Genomic DNA, 11,330 nt, shown 5'->3' with positions numbered 1-11,330 from the left:
CAGCAATGAATGAATGGAAATCCAAATTCTCTGCAAATGCTCATTAAAATTATTACTATTATTATTTTTAAAAGATTTTCTACCAGACTCCTCCTTAGAAGCAAGAAGGGAGAAGGGTAGGACTTAATCTCACAACATACTTTGGACTTCTTATTAGGAGAAACTAATCCTGGAAAAGGACATCATGCTTGGTAAAGCATGTGAAAAAAAGAGGAGGATTTCCATAAGAGGCACTGACAGTGAGGATGGAGAAGGACTGGGCAGGGTTTCTTTCCTGGCAGACACAGGCCCTCTTATGAGCTGGAATTGACCTGACTGCATCTAAGCACAGCATGCACAACCAGTAGCCCCTGGCACAGCACAAGTGCTCACTACTTACAGCTATGACTGCTGCCACTGTGGACTATCTTTGTCAGTCCAGATTCAGGGCTTGGGAAGGGTGGAACAGAAATCCAAACTCAGACCCACCCTTGATCCCAAGAAGTCCAACCTTCTCTTTGGGGCTTTATCCTTTTCCAACATTCTACAGTCTGAAACCTTGGATGATATGAGTAAAATTATAAATATCAGTTGATGTCAAGTCATTACAGATAGACCACATGATGTCAGGCCCCAAAGACCCACAGCATTGGCTGGGGCAGAAAGGCAGGAAAGTCTGGTACCACCTTTCTCACACAAAGCTCTGGGTCACTGTGGGTGTCAGGAGCTGCACATTTTTCATTGAATACACATCCCAAGTCTGCCTCAAAGGACATGGCTCCCTCGTCTATCCTCTTGCAGTCCGATTCCAGGAAGATGTTGGGTAAACATTTGAAGTTGACTCACGCTGGTAAGGACCAATATCGGGCTGGCTGAGATGGCCTCTGAGGGATGACGAGGAGCAGTTAAAACTGAGACTGAAGAGAGGAACAATAAACTCTGATGTTGTAGTTAAGTGCCATGAGTTGACTACAAATCACAGCTACCCTATGAACAGTGGATCTGAGTCATGTCCTATCCTGTACCATCCTGACATACTGAAGTCCACTGTTACAGTCTCTGTGTCAATCTAACTCAATTGGGGGGGTCTTCTCCTTTGGTGACCCTCCACTTTTCCAAGCATGATGTCTTTCTCCAAGGACTGATCCCGCTTTGGTTTATGTGGCTTATATGTGTCAATATTTGTTGTTGTTATTGTTATAGGTCAAATCACTTGCAACTCATACTGATCCTGTGTACAGCAGCTCTGAATTCTGCTCTATCCTGAGCCAACCTCATTGTCTCTGACAAATTTACCCCATTACGCCAGTCACTGTGTCTATCCATCTCATCGAGGGTCTTCCTCTCTTGCACTGTCCCACCCCCCTTCCAAGTATCCCTCTCTAAAAAGTGGTCCTTCCTTGCAACATGCCCAAAGTATGTCAGATGGAGCTTCAGACTCCTTGCCTCCACGGAGAAGTCTGGTTACACCCTCTCTAGGATAAATCTGTTCTTCTAGCAGTCCATGGTATATTCGATACTCTTCTCTAGCACCACAGCTCAAAGGCATCAAGTCAATATTTATGATATTATAAAGTCAAACTGAAGTAATCATAAACACAAGCATGTATTGCAGTAGCTGTAAGAGAAATGCCCTCACATAGCAGGTAGCCTATGGAACAGTCTATTATATTCTTAGAGCATAAAAGGTTATTGTTATGAAAATAGTCTTGACCTCATCTCTCCTGAGAGGATTTCAGGGACCTGCAGGTGTGCCTAGGGCTGGATGAGCAGATGGAGAATTTCCCCAGAGCAAGGTTGAGGAGCCAGTAAGGCTGGGACCTCAGGTTGCTGACTGGAAACCAGGAGTGAGCCCACCCTTGCATTCTAAAGCAAAAGGAAACCATAATAATAGTATCAAAGTGCTGTACAAAGGGAGGACTCCGGGTCCAGGATTATGCAAACCAGAGGCAGGCTGATTTCAGGTCCCAGACAAATACCCCATACATGTTATTGTTACATGCCATTGAGGTGACTATAACTCATAGTGACCCATGAACAAGGATCTTAATGTTGCCATATCCTGTACTATCAGGATTATCTCTGATATATTCTGAGTCTATTATTACAGACACTGTCAATTTATCTTGTTGAGGGTCTTCCTCTCTTTTGCTCATCCTCCACCAGCATGCTGTCTTTTTCCAAGGACTGATCTCTCCAGACAATATGGAGGGGGGGGTGAGGACAATATGGAGAGAGGGAGAGGGGGAGATAGAGGGAGAGGGGAAGAGAGAGGGAGGGGGAGAGAGAGGGAGGGGGAGAGAGAGGGAGGGGGAGAGAGAGAAAGAAGAAGGAGAGGGGAAGGGCGGGGGGGGGGGCAGAGAGAGAATGCACTGACATTAATGATCTTCCAGATGTCATTTTACCTTTTACAGGTCATGATGAATGCTGAGGGAGTGCCATGAAGACCCTGGGGACACTTAATGAGTACAAGGTAGTAGGGTGCAGCCTGCCCAGTGAGTGAGTACAAGGTGGTGGGGCACTGCCTGCTCAAACATAGGTCTATGGGCAGATCAGGGGGGAAATGAGGGTTGCAGGACATGAGGATAGGTAGGAGGGTGTTGGGGGTCTCAGGCCATGGGGTGAGAGTGCTATGAATTGGCAGGGGGTACATGTGTATTACATGCATAGGGATGGGATACTTGACTACAAGGCAAAAAGCAGAGTGTATGGCACCAAGTTTAGGAGGGGCCTGGGCTATGGAGGCAGGCTTGGGATGCTACAGGGCAGCATTACATAATGTTCCCTGGTGCTATGCAAGCCAAGCCAGCCGCACTGCTGGCAGCAACCACCACATCTTATCAGGGAACACAGAGTTCTACTCTGGTGCCCAAGCTGTATCCTGGTATTCTCCCTCAGAGAAGCTGAGCCTCTTTTGGCTAGAAGGGCAGAGGCTCTCCCTCCTGTCAATCTCCACCTGAGCCCTGCACTCTTTCCCAAAGGAAGCATCTCCAAGCAGATGGAGCCCAAGCTCCTTCATGTCAGTTCAGATTTAGACTGAAACTGGTTCTCTTGGCTCCAGCATCTCCGCTCCTCTGTTCAAAAGGCACCCCACTACCCAGACTACGTCAAACTACTGGTCCCACAAGGTAAAATGACCCCTCTTGCCTTCAACAGCAACTCTATACACCATAGTCTACAATAGGCCTCTCCAGGGTCTCCTGCGCAGCAAACCAATATAAAATAAAATTTTGTTTTTTTCATTTTAAAAAAATACACTATTTCTAGTGATAATCATTAAACATGAAGGAAAAAAATACATCTTCCCCTGCCCCCTTCCAACCCTTAAGATGCGTTCTTGGGCAGACCTGCATGGGGGAGAGCGGCTTGCCTAGAAGCAGGTGCTGGGCCTTGAGGATGAGGGAGTGGGAACCTGATCTGGAGTCATGGAACAGCCTGACTGTGGGCTGGCAGTATTTACTGGCTGCAGTTCCTGATCTGGATGGAATGGACATGAGCATGTCGCCGAATGGGTGATAGCACCAGTGGTGGTCAGGGCCCAAGACTCTTGGTGCATGTTGTGGTTCCCATTGTAGAAGTCATTGCACAGCCAGATGCTAAAGGTCTTCATGCACAAGGGGGGCTTTTCTAACACCTGCCTGCAAGACAAGTCTCCTCAGAAAACTTGTCTTCTTCAGCTGTGACACAAAATACCAGAAGTAGAACTTTGAGATGACTTGGTTGGGGATGAAGAGGTGAATACACTAAACCAGCAGTATCTGACATTAGGGGGTAGGCAGGCAGCACCTCACTTAAGTGGGTGGCAATGCCCCACTACCTTGTACTCATTTATGTGGGCAGGTTGTACCCCACCCCCTAGTACTCCCTTATTTGGGAAGGCTGCAACCCTACCAACTATAAGACTCCTTTATATGGGCAGGCAGCGCCCAGACACCTTGTACTCATTTATGTGGGCAGGCAGCACCCACCACCTTGTACTCGCTTAGGTGGGAAGGCAGCACCCCACCACCTTGTACTCACTTACGTGGGCAGGCAACACCCCACCACCTAGTACTCCCTTATGTGAGCAGGCAGCACCCCACCACCTTGTACTCACTTAAGTGTTCCCAAGGCCTTAATGGACTCCCTCAGTGCTTGTCACAACCCATAAAAGGTAAAGTAACATTTTGAATATAATTAATGTCAGTGAATTATATATGTAAAAGATAAGGACCTGGTAGATGACATTTTTAATATATAAATTTACCACACACAAATCAAGAATCATAAAAGAAAAGATTAATATACGTAATGATAGGAAAGTAAAATGTGACCTAAGCCACTACAAAAAGGAGCTAATGGCCAATTGAGGGGAAAGTATTTACGGCTCATGTCATAAAGGGTGAATCTTCAACAGAGAAAGAATGTACAGAGAAAAGCAATAACCAACAGAAAAATGGGCAAAGGCTGTGACAGATAGTTTATAAGGAAGGAAGTACAAATGGGTCACAAACACCTGGAAAGGCATTCGCCCTGCCCTTCAGAAGATGAATGCAAAGCAAACCCCAATAACAAATTGGCTTTTTAAAAATAATTTAAAAATATATAATACTGCACAAACAACCAAAAGGTTAATTAAACTAAAGAAACAATTACAAAGAGAAAAACCCCATCCCATCAAAATGATACAGCATTCTCTCCTTCCCACCCCTCACTGAAGGTCAGAAGTGAAGTGACCACTCCTTGGTACCCCTGACCAGGATCCCTTTAAATCAATGGTGAACATACTAGGTTATGTACAAGAATCACCAGAGCAACATAAAGCACCAGGGGCTCCAGGGATTCCTGTGGCCCCTCCCTTCCCCGCTGAAGAGGGGAAGCTTTACCAGAGTGGAGGGGGAGAGCCTGAGGCTGGGGCTGACTTCAGGAAGAAGAGCTTTTGCAGAAGCCTGACGTGAGGCAGAAGTTCACCGTTAGCACATTCCTTCGAGGAGCAGAAGGGCTGAGGTGGAAGTCGGGCTTTATGAGATCTGCAAGTACTCGGTTTTGATCACTGCTTTGTACTGCCGGTAGCTGGCTTATGTCCTAAGCTACAGGGAAGGTGATGTGGGTAGCTGGTTGGACAAGGTAATCCCACCAGGCAATGCACAGAAGGGCCTGAAGTGGCTGCCCCCTCCTTGGAAAGGGGAAGAAATGCAAGAACTCTTGCAGGTGGCACAGCTGGGCTAAGGACTTGGGTGCATTTGGACATGAAGCCCTGGCAAAGGCCTGAGGACATAACCAAGGTTGGGCTGGGTGAAAGGAATATAGGAATTTATGGTTTGGTCTTTAGATTTTGAACTACAAGGAACCTCTCTAGGAATGGAAAAGGCTTGGGATGGAGAAGAGTCCCAAGAGGAAAATGTCCCAGAGCTGGAGGCCTCTTACTCACTGAGATGGGAACCAAAACGTGCTCTCCATCCCCTTCTAGTCAGGGCAGGTGGCACAGCCTTCCTCACCTGCTCATGGACAGGCAGCGCTGTCTTAGCTTAATCCAAGAGACTGACGGGTGAGGCAGAGGGCTAGAGCTATCCTTTGGGACTGCCCAGCAGGAGTTTCCAGGTACACAGGGTGTTCAGCAGAAAAACGCAGGCTCTTCTGGTGAGAGGGGTAAGGTCTCTTCCCCTTTAGGTCATCCTATGATTGGCACAAGTCAAAGTTCTTGGTTTGGATGCAGAGTGTCCCTTCCCAGCTGTGGGCAGAGGTCCCCTCTAGGTACCAAAGAGCCAGCAAGGCGCATTTGTGCCCCACGCTCTGGTGGATAGAGGCGATTTGGGGGAACATCCTCAGTCAGTGTCTTCCAGGGCCAGACTGAGGTGAGCCAGGGAGGTGAGAGGTGCGTGGGTGAGTGTGCTGCTTGCTCAGGCTCCCCTCATTCCCAGTCTTCCCATTCTGCATCTTCCAGCTCACCAGAGGCATCCACTTTGGAAAGAGCCATCTGCACTTCTTTGGTCATGTTCAAGTCAAAATCCTTCTCCCAGTCCTCACCGAAGTCTGTGTTTGAGCCTTTCTTTCCGTTGTTGGAGGGTGTGGACTTCCCACTGTCAGAGTTCAGCTCAAACACCCGTAAGTCTGTAGGAACCTCCTCCCTCAGAGTCTCTACTCTGGCTGGAGGCCTGGGTTCTGAGCCACTGGGGCGGCCAGCAGGGGTCAGGGGTTTGCTATGAGCTGGAGGAGGAGGTCCCGTCTCACCCACATCCACAGCCAGGTCTTGTTCCTTGCAGCTTCTAGGAGAGGTCCTTGGGCAGCATGGGTGCCTCAGGTGAGGTGGCAGGCTTGGCTATCTGTGTCACGAGGGAGATGCTTTCACTGCTCTCTGATGGAGTCACCTCTGCTGGAGTCTCAACAGGGGTCACTAGATTCTCTTCAGAAGGGCTCTGGGGTCCAGTTCTTCCTTCAGGAGATGTGGAAGTGCTGGTCACGGGGACCTTTGCCTCTTTTGGAGATGTGGGTGAAATGCCCACAAGCTCCTCTTCATCCTCCTCCCAGCCAGCCTCTTCCAAGATGGTCTGTTCTGCCCGCTGCTTCAGGGCATCTCTCTGGGCCTGTTCCTGCTCTAGTTGATGGACTTTACAGAAATAATGATGCCAAAATTCTGAATGGGAAACAGCTGCTGGGACCATCTTGGTGTAAAGGGCCCGGATGGAGGGGCTGCCTGCAATGAGCTCTGAGATCTGCCCCTTCTTCTCTTCTAAGCATAACTGGGAAAGCCAAGCGTCAAACAATTCTGGGGGCCCATCTAGTTCATTGAAATAGGTTGCTGGGTCTGACTGCAGGCTATACAGGCGAGCCTTGGTGCCATCAGAGGGCTCAGCTCTGCCAGAAGGTGTCCCCATCAGGGTGATGACATCACATTCGATGGTTTTGTCTGCTGAGGGGGCAAAGGTGTCTGAGATCACACCTAGGAAGTCAGACAACCCATTCTTCATTTTCTCTGTTGCTCCTGAGGAGCCTTCAGTAGCCAGCTTCTCCTTGACCACACTAGCCGTGGCTGCGATGGTGCACCACCTGAGATAACTCGGTCAGGTCCTGCTTCATAAACTCCAAGGCTTCGGAGGACTTCTCTTTGACTGCTTGGTAACTCTGCTGCAGCCAGCTCCGCCACCAGCTCACATCCTCCTCTTCCGCCATCTTGCCCACATGACATCACCACTATTTACCGACCTTTGACTTCCCACACGGCCCCACCCCCTCAAGCGCCGCCCCCCAAATTGGCTTTTTGGGATGGTGGAGCTGAGGAGAAATAGGTCCTCTCAACACTTTGTAGACAATACAAATAATAACAGCCTCCAAGTGAACTTCTGAACTATGCTACAAACACACACAACTATAACATCTGTACTAACACGCAGTCTACGAAAGCCTAAATACAGCTCAGAGATCCTTCAACTGAGACCTGTTAATTATGGAACACCTATGTAATAGGACAGAATCCAGACTCTGGCTTCTTGAGGCACGGTAGGTTTGTGGGCTCTGGGCACTTGTTTTTGGCCCCACGAGGGGGTTGGCAGAGTGGACTTGCAAGATGAACTGGGGGTCTGGGGCAAGGAGTTTGCCAGCATTTGGATGTGCGGGGCCGTTAAGACAATGAAAGGTCAGGCCCTGCCTAGGGTCTTGGGATATTTAATGTCAGCTGAATCCTGACTCTGGCTTCCTGAGGCACAGTAGGTTTGAGGGCTCTGGGCACTTGCAGTAGTTATTTTGGCACTGAGGACTTTCCTTCACAGGGTCACCTGCGACTTGACCACACTTAACAACAATAACATCAACATAGAGAGAGAGATCAGCTGATACAGTGGACAGAAAGTGATGCTACCAAGCCAAAAGTGGGTGACTTTTAATCGGTGGCCCTCGGGCCTGTCTTTCATTGTTTTTGTTCAGACATTCCTTAGGTCGTATAGCCCTGGTGTACAAGTTGCCGTACAAGCTGTCACTTGTGGTTGCTGTGAGGCTGAACACTGTGACACTGATGTGTCAAATGCGTTAATGGTTGGTTACCCAATGACGACAGAGAGTGGGATGGAGCTCCCTGATTAAAACAAGCTTGGAAGGAGGAGTGACTGACATCCACTTCTGTAATAGCTTGCCTCTAGAAACCCTATAAATCTGGAGAAAGGATGAAAGGCACCCAAGCATTGAGGAGTCTCCTTCAGAGGGTTGCTATGAATCACCTGCGACTTGACAGCACTTAACAATAACATGGAATAGGATACTGTGACAAAGAAGTACAATCGGCTTCTTATAGACTTATATGATATCCAATCTATACTGCTTAATGAAGAAAGTTCAGAAAAGATTGCATAAAATAAAAGAACAATATACACAAATATCCTGCATACACATATAGCTGCATGTTGCTTAATGCTCAATGAACACAGACGCTGTACTTTTGTACATTGTGTGAACACCTTATGAAAGCCTCTGAGGAGCTCACATTTAGTCTTTCTTTTCACTACTGCTCCTGGTGGAAGTCACAGCAGAGCAAGAGTAAAGAGGAAGTGGTGTGCACCCAGCCCGCCCACTGCTCTGCCTGCCTGAGCAGCAGGAGGCCCCACACAGCAAAGCCCGAAAGTCCACACCCAAAGCCTTACTAGCAGTCCAGTGCCCTAAGAGGCAGGCATTGCGTCCACACTCAAAACCTCACCAGTGGTCCAGTGCTATAAGAGGCTGGCATTGCATCCATACCAACACCTTACCAAAGGTCCAGTGCTGTAAGAGGCTGACATTGCATCCACACCCAAAGCCTCACCAGCCGTCCATTGCTGTAATAGGCTGTTATTGTGTCCACACCCAAAGACTCACCAGAGGTCCAGTGCAAGAGGCTTGTGTCCACACCCAAAACCTCACCAGTGGTCCAGTGCAGGCTGGCATTGCTTTTGCTGTGTATCATCAACTCAGAACTGACTCACAGCTGACCCTCCTGTGGGTTTTCAGAGGCAGGAAATCATATGAGAGTAGATTGTCCATCCTTCTCCAGTGGAGGAGCTAGTAGATTTGAACCTGGTGCCTTTAGGTTGGCACACCAAGCTACATATCACCAGAGCTTCTGTATTACCAGTGGTCCATTGGTATGAGAGTCTGCCCTTAGGGTCTTTATACCATTCAAAAACACAAATTTGCTCTCCGGGTCAGTTCTGACCCATGGTAACTCTATCAGGTTTCTGAGGCTATAAATCACAGTGGACAGTGTGCCCATCTCTCTCCAGAGGAGGTGCTGGTGGACTTTAACCCTGGAGACATACCACTACCTTGGAGTTAGTAGCACACCTCTAGATCATATCACCACTAGAGCTCTTAGCAGGAACAAGAAAAGAGCAGATTTGCTTTTTTTTTTTAAAAAAAAAAAAGCCTTATCGAACTTTGGACAGTAAGACATATTAAGTCATATAGGAGGCTAGAAGTTGTCACAAAAGATGTCAAGCAATGCGTACCTGAGCTTGTATTTGCTTATGTGTGCAGAAAGGTGCATAGGAGGAAAGCTAAGAAACAAAGAACAGAAATCACCTGGTTGGGAGGAGAATGGAGCAGGGGAAGGTTGGAAGATTTTTGCCTGGGAAATTACTTAAATTTTTTGGATTTAGAAAGACACAAATGTATTACCTATTCAAAAAATTTTAAACCACAGTGTAGTAAATGACTTTAAAGACTTGTATGTTTTGTGACACGGGTTTTACGTCTCCCATATAAGATGTCTGTGACCCAAAAAGGGGTTAAAAGTGGTAAGGAATTGTGCTTCAAACCCAAAGGCACGTGGTTCAAACCCACTAGCTGCTATGTGGGAGAAAGATGGGCAATTAGCTCCTATGTGATTTACTGCCTCTGAAAACCTGCTGGAGGGTCAGCTATGAATTGATTTTTACTTGATTATATATAATAACAAAATGGGGGGACCGGTCAGTTTGGCCATCCCTCCAGGATTAGAGTAGGAAAGAAGACATCAGAGGCCTGAGAGAGCATCTTGAATTTGAGGTCCCTACACTGGGAACCCTCTAGATAGACCTAGGAGACAGAGAAGGCACAAGATGTCAATAAATAGCAGCAACTGTGTGTGGTAGAGTCCAGCAGCAAAGAAACAGCAGGTGAACCAGGAGACCTGCTGGAATCAGCACCATGGGTTACAAGGTGAGTACAGTGGGCATATGATTCACATAGCAAGGAGTAGATGGCCTCCAGCCTGGAACCTTCTGGTAAGGTGAGGTACTTCTGGGCACTTACTCGTGGAGCTAAAGAACTTTGGCCTACAGTCCAAGAGGCAAGCCATTCTGACTAAAGATCTGCTGCTGAACTGTAACCTATTACTTCCCTAATAAATTTTGTGATTATTAATATGGATGTGGAGTTCTGTGTGACCACTGCAATGAACCCAGAAAGCAGCAAAGTAGAGACTGGGGGTTCTTGAAGTTTCTTTCTCCTCTCTATGAAGTTAGATGAAGACTAACATGGTGCTATTTTTACAAAACAATAAAAAATCTTCTGCAAACTAAAAAAAAAAAGTGTTGCTGTTGTGCACTATAGAGTCAGAACCGATCCATAGCAGACCCTCCATCAGATTTTCAGAAGCAGTTAATCGCAAGGAAGGAGATTGTCCATCCTTCTCCTGCAGAGCAGCCGGTGGTCTCAAACTGCATGTCTTTGGGATAGCAGCACAGCTTCTTGCCACTAGGTCACCAGAGCTCCCTAGGAACCTTAAATATAATCTCTGCCCATTCCTAAACAGTCAGGCTTCATCTACTGCCTTGTATTTTCTCAGCAGACTTCAGACCTCTTGTTAAGAAGAATATTCCTCCAGACAGCTCTCTCCAGAATGTGGATTAGGAGGCAGGAGGATTGAGAAACTCATACATACCAGTGAAGTGAATGCCACTTTTGCAGGACCATATGCAACTGGCTGGAAGAGATCTATATTTGTTCCCATCCCAAAGAAGGGTGACCCAACAGAGTGTGGAAACTATAGAACAATCTCAGTGATTTCACATAAAAGCAAAATTCTACTGAAGATTATCCAAAAACGACTGGAACAACACATTAGCAGAGAACTGCCAGAAGTCCAGGCTGGGTTTAGAAGGGGTCGTGGTACTAGGGATATTGTAGCTAATGTTAGATGGATTTTAGCTGAATGCAGGGAATACCAGAAGAATGTCTATCTGTGTTTCATTGATTATGCAAAGGCGTTTGACTGGGTGGATCATAACAAACTGTGGTTGACTCTGAGAAGAATGGGATTACCGGAACACTTGATCGTGCTAATGAGAAACCTATACTTGGACCAAGAGGCAGTCGTCAGAACAGAGCAAGGAAACACTGCATGGTTCAAAATTGGGAAGGGCGTACGC

General features: G+C 47.3%; 1 protein-coding gene and 1 pseudogene across 1 annotated transcript in view; both read right to left on the bottom strand.

Annotated features, from left to right (window-relative positions):
- LOC102865000 (Krueppel-like factor 13-like) overlaps window positions 1-11,330 on the bottom strand; it is an 85,744-nt gene that overhangs the window by 4,584 nt on the left and 69,830 nt on the right. The gene's annotated exons all lie outside the window — the stretch shown is intronic.
- Window positions 5,870-7,128, bottom strand: LOC102864597 (annotated as a pseudogene).

The sequence above is a fragment of the Elephantulus edwardii genome, unplaced genomic scaffold, assembly GCF_000299155.1.
Source record: "Elephantulus edwardii isolate Elephantulus edwardi_28Jun2011 unplaced genomic scaffold, EleEdw1.0 scaffold00426, whole genome shotgun sequence".
Classification (NCBI taxonomy): Eukaryota; Metazoa; Chordata; class Mammalia; order Macroscelidea; family Macroscelididae; genus Elephantulus; species Elephantulus edwardii.
Note: the sequence above shows the minus strand (reverse complement) of the source record. Positions and strands in the feature narration are given on the sequence as shown.